The sequence below is a fragment of the Pinus tabuliformis genome, chromosome 6 (genome assembly GCF_031772625.1).
Source record: "Pinus tabuliformis cultivar Carrire ecotype Pingquan chromosome 6, CPIR1, whole genome shotgun sequence".
Lineage (NCBI taxonomy): Eukaryota > Viridiplantae > Streptophyta > Pinopsida > Pinales > Pinaceae > Pinus > Pinus tabuliformis.
In genome coordinates, this window is record NC_142292.1 from 1,850,648,359 (window position 1) to 1,850,666,047 (window position 17,689).

Below are 17,689 nucleotides of genomic sequence, written 5' to 3' on the forward strand. Positions count from 1 at the left end.
ATATTCTTTAAAGTCAACGTGGAGTATTGGGCAAGGTACCTACAATATCCCTCAAGGTTGCACGGAAATATCCATCTTCAAACAGCTCGTCGTTCGATTTCACTTTATTAGGACATCGTTTGGTATTCCACGTCAGCAGTGATATAAGCAGAAAATGCAATTTTAATATAATATAAGCCACGTGTATTTTCAAAGTCCGGGTAGTTTAAAGAAGTTGCCTTGAAGTTATGGGAATTCTAGTTATATGTAGAGAAAATTTGACAATGATTTTTGTAAATTCAAGTTATAGTTGTTAAACTTCAAAATTTTAGGTGTCCTAGATGTTTAGAGAAAATTTGACAAAGATTTTTGTTAATCCAAGTTATAGTTAAACTTCAAAATTTTAGGTGTCCTAGACGTTTAGAGAAAATTTGACAAGGATTTTTGTAAATCCAAGTTATAATTGTTAAACTTCAAAATTTTAAGTGTTTTAGAAATTTTTGATGGTGTTAAATCCATTTCCACCATCAAAAACATGATTCAAACACTGCTTTTACAAAATTTTTAGAATTTTTTTTTAACCAACCATTTTTAGCCGTCCATGCAATTCCTCCGCCTCGTTGGACGACTCCCTTAAATTCTAACGGTGTGTAAAATACATATAAAAGGTGCACGAGGGTTTGGTTAACCATGCTGCCACGTTTAAAGGTCCACGAGGGTTTGGATAACGGTGCGGGTGAGGTCTGACCAGGATTGAGGTGACGGCAGCAGAACGCGTTCACTCCCCTAACGGACGTAAACTACTCGTTCAGTTAACCCATGGGTCAAGTCAGTTAACCGTGAGTCAACAGCCAGGGTGGGAATGACCCGAAAATGAAATTTCTGTAAAATGGAATGTTTTGGGAACTGAAACTTCAATATCAAATTTCTGGCAAATTTTTTCCCTCGACAGCAGTTATTTTACTGCTGCGGGGGCTATGTCAACTGCTATTATTTATTTAATATTTATTTTCAAGAAAAGGACGAAGAGAGGGGAGGGGGAAACGTGAGCAGAGCAATTCTTCTGGCTTTAAGATCAGAGTGCGAGGAATTTATAGCTTATATTTGAAAGCTGTCTGGTAAGTTTTGTGAGAGGTTTGGTCACAATGGTGAGAAGCAATGGCGAATGCGGGGCGAGATCTGGAAGATTTAATGGCAGTGGAGTTAGATTCTTGGCTATTGGAGTGACATTATTTACGTTTATGTATGGGTTCGTTGGAGTGTACAGCGTCGGTGTTTTTAATTTACAGCACAAATTTGGCAACAGGGTTAAATCGAATCACAGTTTGGTCGAGTATAAGGCGCATGACATGCGACGCCATGCCAGAATTCTGGCAAATATCGACATGCCGATTGGAGGCACTGCAGACCCATCTGTTGCAGGGTATTTTGTACTTTCACCCTTTTCAAGTTTTCTCATGTAATTAAATAAATTTGTCATGTTGATCCACAAATGGAGGATTTGAACTTATTTTCATAGAAATTCATACTTTTTGTATTGTTTTTTCCTATAAATTTTAATTTATTGAGGGTGTGGGTGGGTTAATCTTGTAAGCTCAATTCATTTTTCACTTTTATTTGGATGGAATTTGATTTTTGTATGGGCGATCCTGTCAGCCCAATTAGGTCTCAAGGAGATCAAGCTAGGTGCATACTACAAACATAATAATAAATATTTTAATGCAAAGGTTCCAGCATAATTTGCAAAATATCATCGCTATGCTTTTGTGAATGTAAGCCATCTATCTGACAAGTCCGGGTACATGTCATAAGTGCCATATGAGGGACTGAATTCACTTGACAGTGGTTCAATTTTCAAGCCAAAATTGCAAAATATCATCGCTATGCTTTTGTGAATGTAAGCCATCTATCTGACAAGTCCGGGTACATGTCATAACTGCCATATGATGCGACTGAATTCACTTGGCAGTGGTTCAATTTTCAAGCCAAATCCACAAGATGATTAAAATTTGATTTAACTTTAAGCTGGTAACGGTTCAATTTTCAAGCAAAGACAATTGCATGACACGATTAAAAGTTGATCTTTATTTTTGGCACAGGGGTTCAAGGTTCAAGTTGAACTCCTTGACCTATGTTCACACCCTGGCCTGGGAGGTTCAGCACCAGATGCTTACTACCGTTCTTTAAGCGAAATTTAAAAGTGGTTGTATAAATAGCAAAACGCCACTTCAAAGATTTTAAGAATCCCTAAAGTTGATTAATGGGTTTACATCAATTAACATCGATGGTGGGTTTTCTCAGAACAGTTCTGTGAGTCACTATCTGTACAGAATATCGAGTATTCATATTTTTCCTTGCTTATGATCTGCAAGCAGCTGCTCTCCTTGAAATCTTTATTTTTACACTGAGCGAATTGAGGTGTATCTTTATAGCTCAAATGGGATGATCCGTCAATTTCCTGTGTGCCCATGTAACAGTTCATTGAATGAACTTATAAAGACATTAGCTCAGACCCATCTAAACCTGGGTCCAATATGCACCCATGAGCTTTGCAACCTTGAGGTGCATGTTGGACTTGGGTATAGATGGGTTTTGGGCTTGTATTGTCTATGAATTATTAAATCGGTTGAATTTTTATCTTCTTATTGATGGTTGGGTGAGCGAACATGGACTTAGATCAAATTCCATATTTTGCCATGTATGTTTTTGGCTGCAAGCAATTGTTCTCGAATCGTTATATTTTTTTTTCATTTTGAGATTTTGAATTGGCTCACACTTGATTCTTTTGATGATAAATTTGGATTCAGGCTCTATTATGCTCAGGTAGGATTAGGGAACCCGCCCAAGCAATACTACGTCCAAGTTGATACAGGCAGCGATATATTGTGGGTTAATTGTGTCCCCTTGTGATAAATGCCCAAAGTCAAGCGGGCTTGGGGTAAGTAGCATTGCCTTCATTTCATTGGTTTATTTTCATTTCAGTTTGTTATCATTTTGGTTTTACTGTCTTCATTAGTGCTGCAAACAACTTGCATTGGTCTAAGCAATCTAAATTTATAATCTTTTAATTTCACAAAAAGGAACTCAGTTTCCTAGGTAATGAAATAAGATAATCTGTATCAGGTGGACCTGCTCAAGGCCCCAAGGTTTCAGGGTCTGTGTATAATTGTATGTGGAGTAAGAGGGACACTAGTAACTGTTTCTTATATAATTCACCAAATTATCATAGAAATCCTGGCTTGACAAGTGCAATATAATATCTTTTTTTAGAACATCGAAGTTTTGTGGTAATTATAGACAATGTTATTTTGGAAAACTTGTACAATTCACTCCCTGGAAAAGGTTGGATTTATTACAATAAAATGGGTGGCATAGAACACATTTTCAGCACAAAAAGTGTGTATCTCAAACTATATTTGATACGACTTGGTCAGTTATTTTTTTTTTGGTCAATGGTTTCTGGATTATCACTGTGTGAAAGGTTTGTATACTGAATCCTGATGTGCTTCGAGTGAATTCTTCACTCATCATTGTGTTTCTTTTTATAACATATCAAAAATAGTTCGATATGAAGAATTTGCATAGTAGACTGAAAGTGGATGGACTGACTCCTCGTATCCCCTGGTAACTTGCCCAGGGGTTCAGCTAAATTATTGTGTCAAGATTTTGTGAATTTCAGTTGAGTATCCTTATTATTATTATAGTTCCTGCAAATTCCTTGTTGTTATTCCGTGGATGAACTTTTCTTCCTCTTCCACCTGCAATACCTTGGAACAAATGGTATTCTGGTATGCACAACCAGATTTAAAGAGCCAACAAATTTTTGTAGCATAAGGTAGATATGGAAGAAATATCTACTATTGTTTCAGGTTTATAAATTTTGTTTTTTTAATCAGAAGGAGAGTACACAATAAGAAAACTCCTGCCCCACAGTAGAGAATAACTCTCTAATATAGTTAGATTGCATTCTGACAAATTTTAAATAAGTTTTAAAGATAAAAACGCAATTAAAATATGATAAATGGACAGTTACAGTAAAGATAAATGGATAAAGAAAATCTATCCACTTAGCACATGTATGATCCTCCCCATATTTGAAAAGTTCTGAACCTCGCAGTTAAGATTTACGGTGCAAACAGTTCAGGATTTACTTCAGGCTAGTCAAACTACTCCGTTATATTTCATCAGCTTGCTTGTCCTAACAGCTTTTAAATCTGGCATTCCTTTCCACTTGAATAAATAAAATTTATAAATTCAAGCTTGTGTAGTTGTCAACTTTGTGTCTAAAAGTCTTTCAATTTCTTCTCCTTTCTTCATCAATGGCTTCCTCCAATCCATCTCCACAGTGACAGGGGAAAATTCCTTGGACCTCGCATTATATATATGAATGCTGGAAGTGTTGAAGATTGGACTGATATCAAACCCTTTCTGCTGGTCAATAACATAGCCATTTTCAGTTATTAGCTTCAAACTTTTGCAATGTACACTTTTTTTTACTTGTTAAAGCTTAAAATTACTCTAGATCAATCATTTCATCGATACGCCAACACTTGATCTCTTTCTAGAAAACTATTTCTTTTCTATGAAGACTAGCCTGTCTTATATGTTTCAGTTTTTGAGAAATGTAGCTCAAGCAGGAACTTTTTGCACACATTTCAGTGTGACTGTGCTGGAAGTGGTTCAAGACATTTCTTTAGTAACCTACTAACCACTGAGGAAAAGTGGGATATAGTTCCATCTTGTAATTTCACTTGAAGTTCCAGAATATTAGTGACATAGATTAGGATTTAATCTTATCTGTACATCCCATTACATCTCATGATTGAGATATGTGGTAGCTAGGATTGAGGGGGTTAGTTATCTTTTCTCAAAGCATAATAGGAGAGGTCAATCCCATACATGAGATGAGAGCATGGGAGAGCAGGAGAAGGGTAGAGTTCATTCAAGGAGAAGAAGTTAATGTAATATAAGATAAGATAGGGTAATAATATTAATGTCCGAAAAATGACCACAAAAGTAGGTCAATGGGATTACTGAGTACAATGATGTAGATACAAGGAGTACCAAAATGTCTCCTATATATAAGAACAATAAGCGAAGCATCAAGTCAATGCTAAAACATTGAAAACCCTTGGCTCGAGTGCAGGTGACCGCGTTAGAGGGAGATGTACAAAGATTGAGGATTTAGAAGCTGGAATGGTCCATTGGATTTGTCTCTCCTAACTTTTGAGGTCAAATGAAGAAAATTCAAGATAGGAAATTGTCTCAAAGAAAAACTGGGGGAGGGTCTAGATTGCCTTCTATAGTGTTGTATAGAAGTAGCATGTTGCTGGTGTCTGGGTGATCTTGTCTACCCTCGAGTAAGAGATCTAACTTGGCATTGCCTCTAAGGTCTTTGGGGAGGGGGATGGTCCTTGGTGCATCTAGGAGGCCCTCGTACTTCATACCCGTAATCTCTAGCCTCCTATACCTGATCGTGTTTAGTGGATTAGGGGAGGGGGATGGTCCTTGGTGCATCTAGGAGGCCCTCGTACTTCATACCCGTAATCTCTAGCCTCCTCCTAGACCTGATCGTGTTTAGTGGATTACTTCCTTCTTTGCGGTGCTCCCATTAGCTAGGCGCACTGAGAGACAGATTAATAGCAACATTACTTTTGACTACAAATTAGTGTGGGCTCAAGGGACCATTCTCCTTCCCCAAAAACCTCAAAGACATTGCTAGACTAGATCCCTTACCAACAGGGAGATTAGACCACCTAGACATTGAAAGTAGATTACTTCTTCTAGGTAGTAGCACAATAGCAAGTTCAAATCTTCTTCCAACTCTTCCTCAGGGCACCATTCTATGATGAGTTTCCTCCAATTGCCTCAAATGTTAGGAGAGGGAGATCTAGTGGTCGATGACCTTGTCCATAGATCCCTTCCCTTTGTACATCTCCCTCTCAATGTGGTTGCTTGCATATGTTGTCAAGGTTTTCTCCATGTTTTAGTATATAGACCTCATGTCTTATTTTCCTTGGTGTTGTTTATATAGGAGACATTTTAGTTCTCCTACTTTGTATTGATATCATTGTACTCAACAATCCCATTGACCTACCTTTGTGGTCATTTGTTGTACATTAATATAATTATCTTATCTTGTTGAATGGTATCTGGTTTAGGAGGATGTTGGAGGATATGGATATGAAGTTTGAGGGCCTCTTGCATGTAAAGACCAAATATCTCTAGTTTGAGTATTGGAAGAAACTGATAGGGTTTGGATCCCTCTGAATTCCCACAGATCTTAAATAAATGCGGTAGTGGAATATGAAGTGCTCCTTTGTCTCAACCTCATGAACATAGCATAACATGCTTATCTCTATGCTTGTACAATTGGGTGATTTGTCTCAAGTTTCAACTCGAAGCCTATGTGAGCTCACTTGGACTTGGCCTCGGGGGATGCAAAGAGAGTGGTCTTAGCAATGGGAAGTGTATGGGGGTTGGATAATGAGTATGTCCGTCACCTCTATGAAGCATCATCTTTGGATGTAACTTGCCTTGAGGATTTGTTCAGTGACATGCACAAACTATCTATAAATGTCATCTTGAAGGATCCTGTTCAACTCTTGTTTAGTAGGTAGGAGGTGGCCAAGTGCATCCATGGAGTATCCTAAAGGAGGACGCAATTCATCAAAATACCAAGAGACTTTAGAAGATTTGAGACCCTTGCAAATCAACACTTGGTGCAACCATGAGGGTTAGATAAGGCAATGGACTTTGATGAACAATAGGTTAGGTATGGGTACTGTTCTCAAACCATCACCGAATTAGGAAAACTTTGAATGTGGTGTAGAAGTGAAATCGTACAGAAAACAATCTTGATCCGTAAGGGGAAAGAATAAAACTCTACAAGGATGATGTGTTGGGGCACTATTTGCTTGCATTTGACAATGTGTTGAAGGAGAAGGGTTTGCAGTCTCTTAATTGAAGCTTAATCAACCTCCAATAAACAAAGTCCCCAACCCTCTGAACCATAGAGGATTGCAGGCTGAATGAGGGAATCCATAAGAGATGGAAGAAGGATGGGATTTGGAGAATTTGAATTGACTAAAAAGCTTTAGACAAGATTACTTTCTCAAGAATAGACCCCCATTCCCAAGATTGATGACTTGTTAGATCACTTGCAACATGCAAGGTGCTTTACCAAGCTAGATTTGAAATTTGGATATCATCAACTCTACATCAAGGAAAAAGACACTCGGAAGACCACCTTCAAGACGAAGCAAGGTCTATACAAATGGTTCTTAATGCCTTCTAGTTTGAGTAATGTCTTGGCTACTTTTATGCAATTAATGAATGATGTGTCACAACCATTCATAGATTCAATTGGAACATGCTTTGTTAGATCAACTACAACATGCAAGGTACTTCACCAAGCCAGATTTGAAATTTGGATATCATCTAGTTTAGATCAAGGAAAATGACACTTAGAAGACCTCCTTCAAGACAACGCAAGGTCTATACAAATGTTTAGTAATGCCTTTCAGTTTGAGTAATGCACTGCTATTTTTATGCAGTTAATGAATGGTGTCATACCCATTCATAGATTCAATTCCAACACGCGTTATTAGATCAATTGCAATATGCAAGGTATTTCACCAAGCTAGATTTGGCATCTGGATATCATCAAGTCTAGATCAAGGGAAACAACACTTGGAAGACCACCACTTTCAAGATGAAGCAAGTTCTATACAATCGGTTAGTAATGCTCTCCGGTTTGGGTAATGCACCAACTACATTTAATGTTTTGTATGATTAATGAATTATGTGTTGTGCTTGTTCTTAGATTCATTTGTCATAGGATAAAGCAAGGTGTTACTAATCCCTCCCCACCAAGGTTCAAATCCCCCAGAGACATGCTTGCCCCTCATGAGTCATCTTTCATGCGTAGGCGAGTTGTTTCAGGTAGTTGGGGTCAGTTGCAAGACCTATGCAAATTTGGTAGAATAGATCTCCAACCATAACATCTTAGCTTAGGGGTTGTTCTTGTGAGTTGTGTGATATATACTTTTTCATTGGAATACATTCCCATTTTGGGAAGGTGCTGCGTGCACATGTTGATTGAAAGCATCTATCAACAAAAATTATGCTATAACCTTAAAATATATGGGCCGTCACATTTAGACGACATACAGGTTGTGCAACAAAAGAGACCATTCTATAGACTTATAGCTTCCATTCTTAGAAGACTGTTGTTAGACACCAACAAAAGCTCACCCCCAACTACTTGGTTGACAGATAGGAAGATTGCCTTTGCAAGTAAATGGATTTTGCAGCCCAATTTTGGTAAAGAGTTTCTCCACTTATTATAGAAATTGGTGTTAATTTTCCTCTCAAGCAGGGAGGAATTTATGACCCCTTTAACTATCTGCCATTAATTGCAATGGTTGTGTGTAGTATGTAGAACAATATTTGCGGCAGACTTATTTGATGATCAATTGCTTTCCATAACGCAACAACATGGAGTGATTGTACTCAAAGTGGCGAAGAACCCATCCATTAGTCTCCTAGTAGATTGAAATAGCCAAATTTGCTTATATATCCAAGTTTCCCCAAGTTATAATTGTAACATTCTCACTCTAATGCAGAAAATTGGTCCCTTGTTTCTTATAGTGGCCTCCAAGGCCAATTGCATGCGAAAACTATTAAAGCTATGCCTCAAATGAATGCTTCAAATAGATGATCTGTCATTTATAGATATTTGGTTGTTTAGCCATGTTGGAAAATATGGTAGCCATTGTCGGTATTTTCTTCTTAAAAAGAAATGGAATTTTTTATTTTTATTTTTTGCCTCAAAATATACCCTAAGAGGCACCCATTCGACCCCCACTTGAAGGTATTTTCTATGCTTAGCACAATTACTTCAATGTACTTTAAGCACCCAATGACAATTTCTAGATTAGTTTTCAATAACAATCACATTAACCATATTGACAGTAATTGTAGATAAAACATAAAATAAAATGCAGAAGACAAGCCAAGATAGGAGGACTCCAGATTTGGCGGATGCCAGGGAATAACCCCAATGTGGGGAAAAGCCTTTGATCCATTCTTCTTATTATTATATCAAATGTTCAGCAGAGAGAGTGTTAACATTGGCAACTAGGGCCAAACTCCACATGGGTCATCTTATTTATGACAGTTGATGTTTTTCTTGGATTCCTCTCTTTGAGAGGTGTAGGATTGATCTAGAGATCATCCAATTCTAACATGTACAAATGAAGTTATGAATTTATTTTGATTATGGACAAATTGTCAAGGTCGGCCAACAAACTTATGTAGGCTCAGAAGCCCAACAGTCAGGTCTATTCATCCTCAATGTTGCATATAAATAGAGGGTGACTTAGCCTCATTTGGACACACTCATCTCAACACATCTCTCTCTCTCCTCATTGATTGGGTACAAATTTCTGGGCAATCTCTCTCTCCACATGTGCGAAGGAACGGAAGCCAAATTTTCTGTTTTAGCGTTGACCAGGTTTGATCGAATTTGCAAAACGCTGTTTTGGGTTGTGTTGACCATCTTTGACTGTGGTTTTGAGTGAGGAATTTCTGTTTGGGTAGGCTGCATTTTTGGGCACAAAAATCGAGGCAATACGTTGACTGTTTGACCAACGTTGACTGTGGTTAGGGCTGACTGCAAGTTCACTATTTGACCAGACTTTGACTGGGCTGAATTCAGACTGTTTTAAGGGTTGTTTCATATTGCTGTTTGGAGGCCGAAGTTGACTGAAGTTGATCAAATTGTTGAGGGTCAAATCTGACCTGTTGACCAATGTTGACTTTTTTGGTTAGGGCTCTTTTGTTGCTGTTCTAAATTATCAGAATTTGTAAATTGTACTATCTCTCTCTGCTGAACTATTGAAGTCTATAAGAAGAATTGATCAAGGGTTTCCCCACATTGGGGTTTGTCTTTGGCTGGTGCCACATCTTATGTCCTCTTGTCTTGGCTTGCCTTCTACAGTTTATGTTTATGTTCTATTTGCATTTTACTATCATGTTGATGTGATTGCTAATCTGGATATTGATATTGGGCCAATAAAGAAATTGAAGTAAAATTACTCTAAAGCATAGAACATACCATTGTTGTCTAAAATTAACATGGTATCAGAACTGAGGAGAAGGCAAAGCCCAAGCAAGAGTGAAAGAGCAATCACCAAAGACAGTTGGACAAGGACAAAACATTGAATGGGTTCCTCATCCTACTTTCCGACTAAAGACAAGCTCCATGATAAATCTGACTATCGTGGGTGGAAAATGTTTCTTGATTTGACCTTGGAAGAGAAGGAAGTGATGGATTATGTGCAACGTAAAATCCTTGAACCTCCTTCAAATGCATCGACTGCTGCGAAGACCAAGTACAATAGGGCTGAAGTCAAAGTGAAGAAGATTATCAAGGATTCCATTGACAAGCGTTTGGTGGCCTATATCTCCGAATTGAAGAACTGCAAGGAGATCTATGACAGGTTGGTTGACATGTTCAAGGTTAGTAATGCTAATCAAATTCTCTTTCTCAAGAATAAGTTGAAAGATATTAAGAAGGGCAAGGACGAGGACATTCAGTCCTATTTCTTGAGGATTACTTAGATCAAGAATGATCTACTCTTGGTTGGAGAAGTCATTCTTGATAGGGAACTTACTCTCACCACCCTTGGAGGACCCCCACCTGAGTGGTACGTATTTAGAACCACTATACTCAACAATGATCGAATTCCAGGGTTTGAAGAATTTATGTCAAGATGCATTCAGAAGAAACAAGAATGGTGGAGCAAGAAATGCCTTCTAATAGAAGCAACTCCACTGCATTCTCCAATCATGCCAAGAGGAAGAACAATGCAGATTCAAAGAAGCAAAGTCAAGGAAGACTAGGATTCAAAAATGGAAGGAAGGAAGATGCTTTGTTTGCAATAAGTTTGGCCACTATGCAAGGGAGTGTCCTAATAGAAGGGATACACCTCGAGATGATGACTATCATAACAACTCTAGGGGCAACTTCAACAACAATGATCAAAGGAATGGTTGGTCCAATGGCAAAGGAAAAAGGAATGCGGGACATCAAGGAAATGGTTGACCCTCCAAGAAATCAAGGAACTCTAGGTATGATGAATCCAATGTAGGTAGGTAGGCCCACTCCACTGCTTCTCCTTTGGACACTTTGGGAAATTGGCTGATTGATAGTGGTGCCTCAAGGAATTTCACTGGATACAAAGAAGCCCTCTCTAATTTGATAGAAAAGGAGACAAACTTGGAGATCATCCTTGGAGACGATGCCACCTATCCTGTAAAAGGAGCAGGGAATGTTACCCTTCAATTGAATCAAGGTAACACTATTCATTTGCAAGAAGTACTATATGTACCCGATCTCAAGAAGAACCTGGTGTCCATTTCGGCAATGGAATATAAAGGATTCAAGGTGGCTCTTATCGATGGAAAGGTATGTTTGGAAAAGAAATTTCAAGGATGCTTTTACTCTTGGGTTTAGGGTTGATAGTTTATATCAAGTTGGAGGAAGTCCATTGGGAGCCATGTTTTGTGACACATCTCTACAATCTGAACTGTGGCATCGAAGGTTCACCCATCTTCATTATAAGGCCCTACCCGATGTAAGACATATGGTGACAAGTATGCCCGAGTTAGAATTCAATGAATTCCAAGATTATTGCAAAGAAGCTGGCATTAAGAGGGAGACTACAACGCCATACACTCCTGAGCAGAATGGTGTGGTTGAAAGGAAGAATCACTCTATTGAAGAAGCTGTTCGTGCCATGCTTCATGATCAAGGCCTTCCGAAGTTTCTATGGGTTGAAGCTGCCAATACCGCCATATGTGTTCAAAGCCAATGCCCTCATCAAGCATTGGACTCCAAGACTCCAGAAGAAATGTTCACTGGTAAGAAACCCAATGTCTCTCATTTTAGAATTTTTGGAAGCCCCGTATATTTTCATGTGCCGAAAGAGAAAAGAATTGGGAGCATTTGGGAAGAAAGAATCTTTGTGGGCTATAGTGAAAATTTTAAGGGATACAAAATTTATGTGGTTGGTCAAAAGGAAGTTGAGATAAGTCATGATGTCACCTTCGACGAAGATATGGCCCTCAGGAAGATCAAAAACCTTCCTATCCTAAGGAAGGACAAAGAAGCTGACACAGGAAATTAGGGTGAAAAAGAAGACGAAACGATGCTTGTTGTTGATGAACCTATGGATCCTATTGATTCTCCTCCTCATGAACCCTCCTCCAAAAGGAGACCCCTCATGGCTTAGGGAGACTCTCGAAGATGCTGAGAGGCACATTCCACCAAGGGGGACTTTCCGTGAAAGCAAGAAGCCGAACAGATATCAAGGAAATTTGACTGCCATGAGCACTATCATTCAAAATGAGCCTTCATCTTCGAAGAAGCCGTGAAGCAACAAGTATCGAAGGATGCCATGAATGAAGAATACGAGTCAATTATAAAGAATGATGTTTGGGATGTGGTCCCTAGACCCTAAGACAAATCGGTTGTCACCTCTAAGTGGCTCTACAAAATCAAGCATGGAGCTGACGGAAGTGCAGAAAAGTTCAAGGCTCGCTTTATTGCTCGAGGCTTCTCTCAAAAGGAAGGTGTAGATTACAATGAGATATTTGCACTTGTTGCCCGATACACCACCATCCGCTTGATCATAGCCCTTGCTGCCTCATAAGGATGGAACCTACATCAGATGGATATCAAGACCGCTTTCTTGCATGGTTCAATCAAAGAGGAAATTTATTTGGAACAACCCGAGGGGTTTGAAGTACATGATTGGGAATCTCATGTATGCAGGTTGAAGAAACCTCTCTATGGATTGAAGCAAGCACCCTGGGCTTGGTATGAGAGGATCGATAACTATCTGATGAAGCTGGGATTCACTAGAAGTGAAGCCGATCTGAACCTTTACTTTAAAGTTGAAAATGATAAACCTTTCATTTTGGTACTTTATGTGGATGACCTCTTTTGACAGGTGCAAACCCTCTCATTCACAAATGTAAGAGGGAATTGGCTTCTGAATTTGAGATGAAGGACCTAGGATCAATGCATTATTTCCTAGGGTTGGAGGTTTGGCAAAAGCCAGGTGAAATTTTCCTCTCTCAAGGAAAATATGTTGTGAAGATATTGGAAAGATTTGGGATGGTGGACTACAAGCCTGTGACTACTTCGATGGAACTTAACTTTAAGAAGTTATGTGGTAGTGCTGCTGGACTAGAATTGGGAAATGCTTCTAAGTATCGTCAACTCATAGGAGCATTGATGTTCTTGGTGAACTTGCGTCCGGACATATGTTTTGCAGTTAACACATTGAGCCAATACATGGTTGAGCCTCATCATATGCATTGGATAGCTGCCAAAAATCTTTTGAGATATCTTCGGGGCACAATCACTCATGGACTGAGATACACTGCCGGAAATGTGAGGCTGCACGGTTATTTTGATGCCGATTGGGCTGGTAGTGTGGTGGATCGAAAGAGCACTTCTGGATGCTGTTTTTCTTTGGGTTTTGCTTCGATATCCTGGATGAGTAGGAAGCAGAAATTGGTTGTCTTGAGCATTGCCAGGCCGAATACATAGCTGCTAGTATGGCCTCCTGTGAAGCTGTCTGGTTGAGGAAGCTCTTCAGTGAGCTGTTTGGACATGTGCTGGATACCACCGCGATCTTCTGTGAGAACTAGAGTGGGATCCGATTATTAGAGAATCCTGTGTTTCATGATCGCTCCAAGCATATAGATATCAGGTACCACTTTATCTGGGATATGGTACAATGAGGAGCAATAAGGCTCCATCACATTGGGACTGATGAGCAGGTCACCGACATTTTGACAAAGCCCTTGGGGAAGGTCGAATTCTGGCCTTCCGAGAACGACTTGAGTCGTGGAGAGACCCTCTTACCCTCTTATGAGGGTTCTGTATGAGATGGACATTGAGCTTTGGGAGCTCCAGGGGGCTTGGGGTACTTCTTGGAGCTATGAACAACCACAGGGTGAGTGGTTCAACCTTCCCCTAGTGGTTTGCTGTGTACAGGGTGAGTGGTTTAGCTTTCCCTTATGATACCCCTTGACGACATGTAGGCAAGACGAGTGGTTCATCCTTCTCCTGTTGAGACATCCTACCCATGCAGTCTGGGACTCATGGGAAGTACCTCTCATCTGGCCAATGAGTAGGGAAATGAGGATAGGGACCATAGTACTACCGATGGACGCATCGTGTACTACCGTACTCCCTATGCTAGGATGATCGATATTGATCTGGATCAATGGAACTGACTTCGGGTCAGTAAGAGTGGTATGAGACACTCTCTTTTGATTGGAACTGACTTTGGGTCAGTAAGAGTGGTATGAGACACTCTCTTTTGATTGGGATTGACTTCGGGTCAGTAGAGAATGGTATGATACATTCTCGATCACTTCTTCTTCATAGTTCAGCAGAGGAGCAGTGCATTGATGGCAGAGATAGTACAAATTGGCAGATGGATTAGCAGATGGAGTTCTCCCTAGTTGAGAGGGAGTGTTAAAATTGGCAACTAGGCCAAACTCACATGGGTCATCTTATTTATGAGAACTGATATTTTTCTTGGATTCCTCTTTCCGAGAGGTGTAGGATTGATCTATAGATCATCCGATTCCGACATGTACAAATGAAGTTATGAATTTATTTTGATTATGGACAAATTGTCAAGGTCGGCCAACAAACTTATGTAGGCTTAGAAGCCCAACTGTCACATCTATTCATCCTCAACGTTGCATATAAATTGAAGGTGACTTAGCCTCATTTGGACACACTCATCTTCACACATCTCTCTCTCTCCTCATTGATGGGGTACGGATTTCTGTGCAGTCTCTCTCCCCACACGTGTGAAGGAAAGGAAGGCAAATTTTTTGTTTCAGCGTTGACCAGGTTTGACCAAATTTGCAGAAGGTTGTTTTGGGCTGCGTTGACCATCTTTGACTGCGGTTTTGAGTGATGAATTTCTGGTTGGGCAGGCCACATTTCTGGGCACAAAAATCGAGGCAATACATTGACTTTTGACCAACGTTGACTGTGGTTAGGGCTGACCGCAGGTTGACTGTTTGACCAGACTCTGACTGGGCTGAAATCGGACTGTTTTGAGGGCTGTTTCATCTTGCTGTTTGGAGGCTGAAGTTGACTGAAGTTGACCGAATTGTTGAGGGTCAAATCTGCCCTGTTGACCAACGTTGACTTTTCTGGTTAGGGCTCTTTTGCTGCTGTTCTAAATTATCAGAATTTGTAAATTGTACTATCTCTCTCTGCTGAACTATTGAAGACTATAAGAAGAATTGATCAAGGGTTTCCCCACATTGGGGTTTGTCCCTGGCTGGTGCCACATCTTGTGTCCTCTTGTCTTGGCTTGCCTTCTACTGTTTATGTTTATGTTTTATCTGCATTTTACTATCATGTTGATGTGATTGCTAATCTGGATATTGATATTGAGCTAATAAAGAAATTGAAGTAAAATTGATCTAAAGCATAGAACATACCATTGTTGTCTAAAATTAACAGAGAGAGTACAAAAAGTCAAAATTGACTTGCCAAATCAATGTCAAAACAACCCTATAAAATCTGCAGTCAACTGTAGTCAAACTCAGCCCTAACCAGAAAGTCAAAGATGGTCAACACAGCAGTCAAACTTCTCCTTTAAAGCTCGGTCAAAGGCATTTAAACTCAGCCTCCAGCAGTGGTCAAAGTCAGCCCAAAACAGTCATGAAACCTGTGGTCAAACTTGGTGAACTTGAAGTAAACTTGCAGTCAAACAGGTCTGCGGTCAACGCAGGTCAAACAGGCCAGAATTTCTCGATTTCTGTGCCAATCAATGCGGCCTGGTCAAAAAGAGTTAAACCCTTCAAAATTTCAGTCAAACTTGGTCAAACAGCCCCTGGTCAATGCTGGTCAAACCCCTGTAGCAGTCCTGAAATTTGGCCCTGCAATCTGCCCAGAAAATTTGTCCTCCTTGCCACACGTGTGAGAGAAAGAGAATGCCCAATAGCTGTATGAACCAATGAGAGAAGTAACATTTTATTTGGCTGTCTAAAGTGGAATTTGACCATAGTTGCAAATTTTAACAGAAGGCTATATAAAGGAGATCATTTCTCCTCATTTGGACACATCAATTTGGTTTAATACATCTCTGATCTAACAAAATTACAGGGGGGCCGAACTTTAGGAGGCGGCCAAAATTTCAGGATTTCAGGGACTTGGATTTTGACATGGCACTTGATCGTGATTTTGGTGATTGGTTTGGCTATTATTCTGCTATTTGTTATTTATGATGTATTGATGAATTTGGAAACTCTCTCTCTCTCTCATAAGGAACACTTATAAGTGTTTTGGGTTTTCCCCTCGTGGGTTTTGCCCTGGCTGTGCACCTAATTTTCTGTGTCTCTTGTCTCTTTGTTTCATGGTTACTTTACTGCTCTTTCATGTTTATTAGTTGATGTTTTTCTTCTGTATAATAACTTCCTAAATGATATTGAATTTAGTTGTATATGAAACTAATGTTTAATTGATTATTGAAGTAGTTATCAGGTGAAGAAAAACTTAATTCTAGCAGGACCCCTAGAATATCAACAAGCCACTCATGTAATATTGTCTCCCCCTGAGACCACCTTGAACATGATTGCCACACCCAGGTCGCTGATTAGGCACCTAGGACCCCATCTTCCTTTTGATTGGCCTATGAATGTCCTGTACCTGCCACTAATAAAGTTTCAAACATGGTTTTATTGACGTGTTTACCCATGTTTTTTCCTGGACTGTAACAATTCACAATTGAAATGAAGAGATATTTTTTGAATTTGTTTGACCATATTTCATCTGGAGTGTCTTTTTCTCTCTATATTTGTTGGCCTGAGCTGACTTACCCTATACCAACTGGAGGTTGTCAAGTACTTAGGCAAAATGCACTGGATATTTATTATTTATAAGATATTTTTTAATACATTATAACTCTGTTCACATTAATGCTGTAAATTAACTTGGATGCAAGTCAAATTTGATTTTTTAACATTTGTATAATGTTTGATTTACTTGCTTTATTGCAACTTGCTTCCATGCAGATACGGCTAACACTTTATAATCCTGATAAATCAAGTAGTGGATCTATTATTACATGCGATCAGTCATTTTGTGACTTGGCAAGTCAGACCCAGAGTGTTCAAGGTTGTCAGTCTGGTCAACCATGTGATTATAATGTACAGTATGGAGATGGAAGTTCAACTAATGGGTATTTTGTAAAGGATATAATGCAGTACAATGAATTAACTGGAAATTTCAGAACGACGTCAGCAAATGCAAGTGTCATATTCGGGTTAGTCTTTTCTGGATATTTATTCTCTTCTAGTAATAAGTCTGCAAAATGTGTTGAAGTCTATTCATCTACTGATAGCTTTGTGATAATAAAGAAGTGCATGAGGTCATACTTTCTACTTTTTCGGTACTCAGGCCTGTGGCAGAAAAAAAACAACCAATGATTTTTTAGAACAGCATAGCTATAAAATCTGTATGTAGCTATGGTGGACCCTTTAATCAAGGAACATGCAAAATAAGAAATACTTCTAATTGCCAATGGAATTTCATAGATCCTATGATATAATCCTCATTTGTAAATGAGACAGAAATATCTGTACAATCAATGCTTTTTTC

The 17,689-nt window shown here is 39.2% G+C and overlaps 1 pseudogene across 1 annotated transcript in view; it reads left to right on the forward strand.

The window, feature by feature from the left end:
* Window positions 1-878: 878 nt before the first annotated feature.
* Window positions 879-17,689, forward strand: part of LOC149266410 (aspartic proteinase 36-like) — a 42,115-nt pseudogene continuing 25,304 nt past the window's right edge. The window contains exons 1-3 of the transcript XR_016255139.1: window positions 879-1,402; window positions 2,787-2,917; window positions 17,104-17,354. The product of XR_016255139.1 is annotated as an aspartic proteinase 36-like (transcript). The remainder of the gene's footprint in view (window positions 1,403-2,786; window positions 2,918-17,103; window positions 17,355-17,689) is intronic.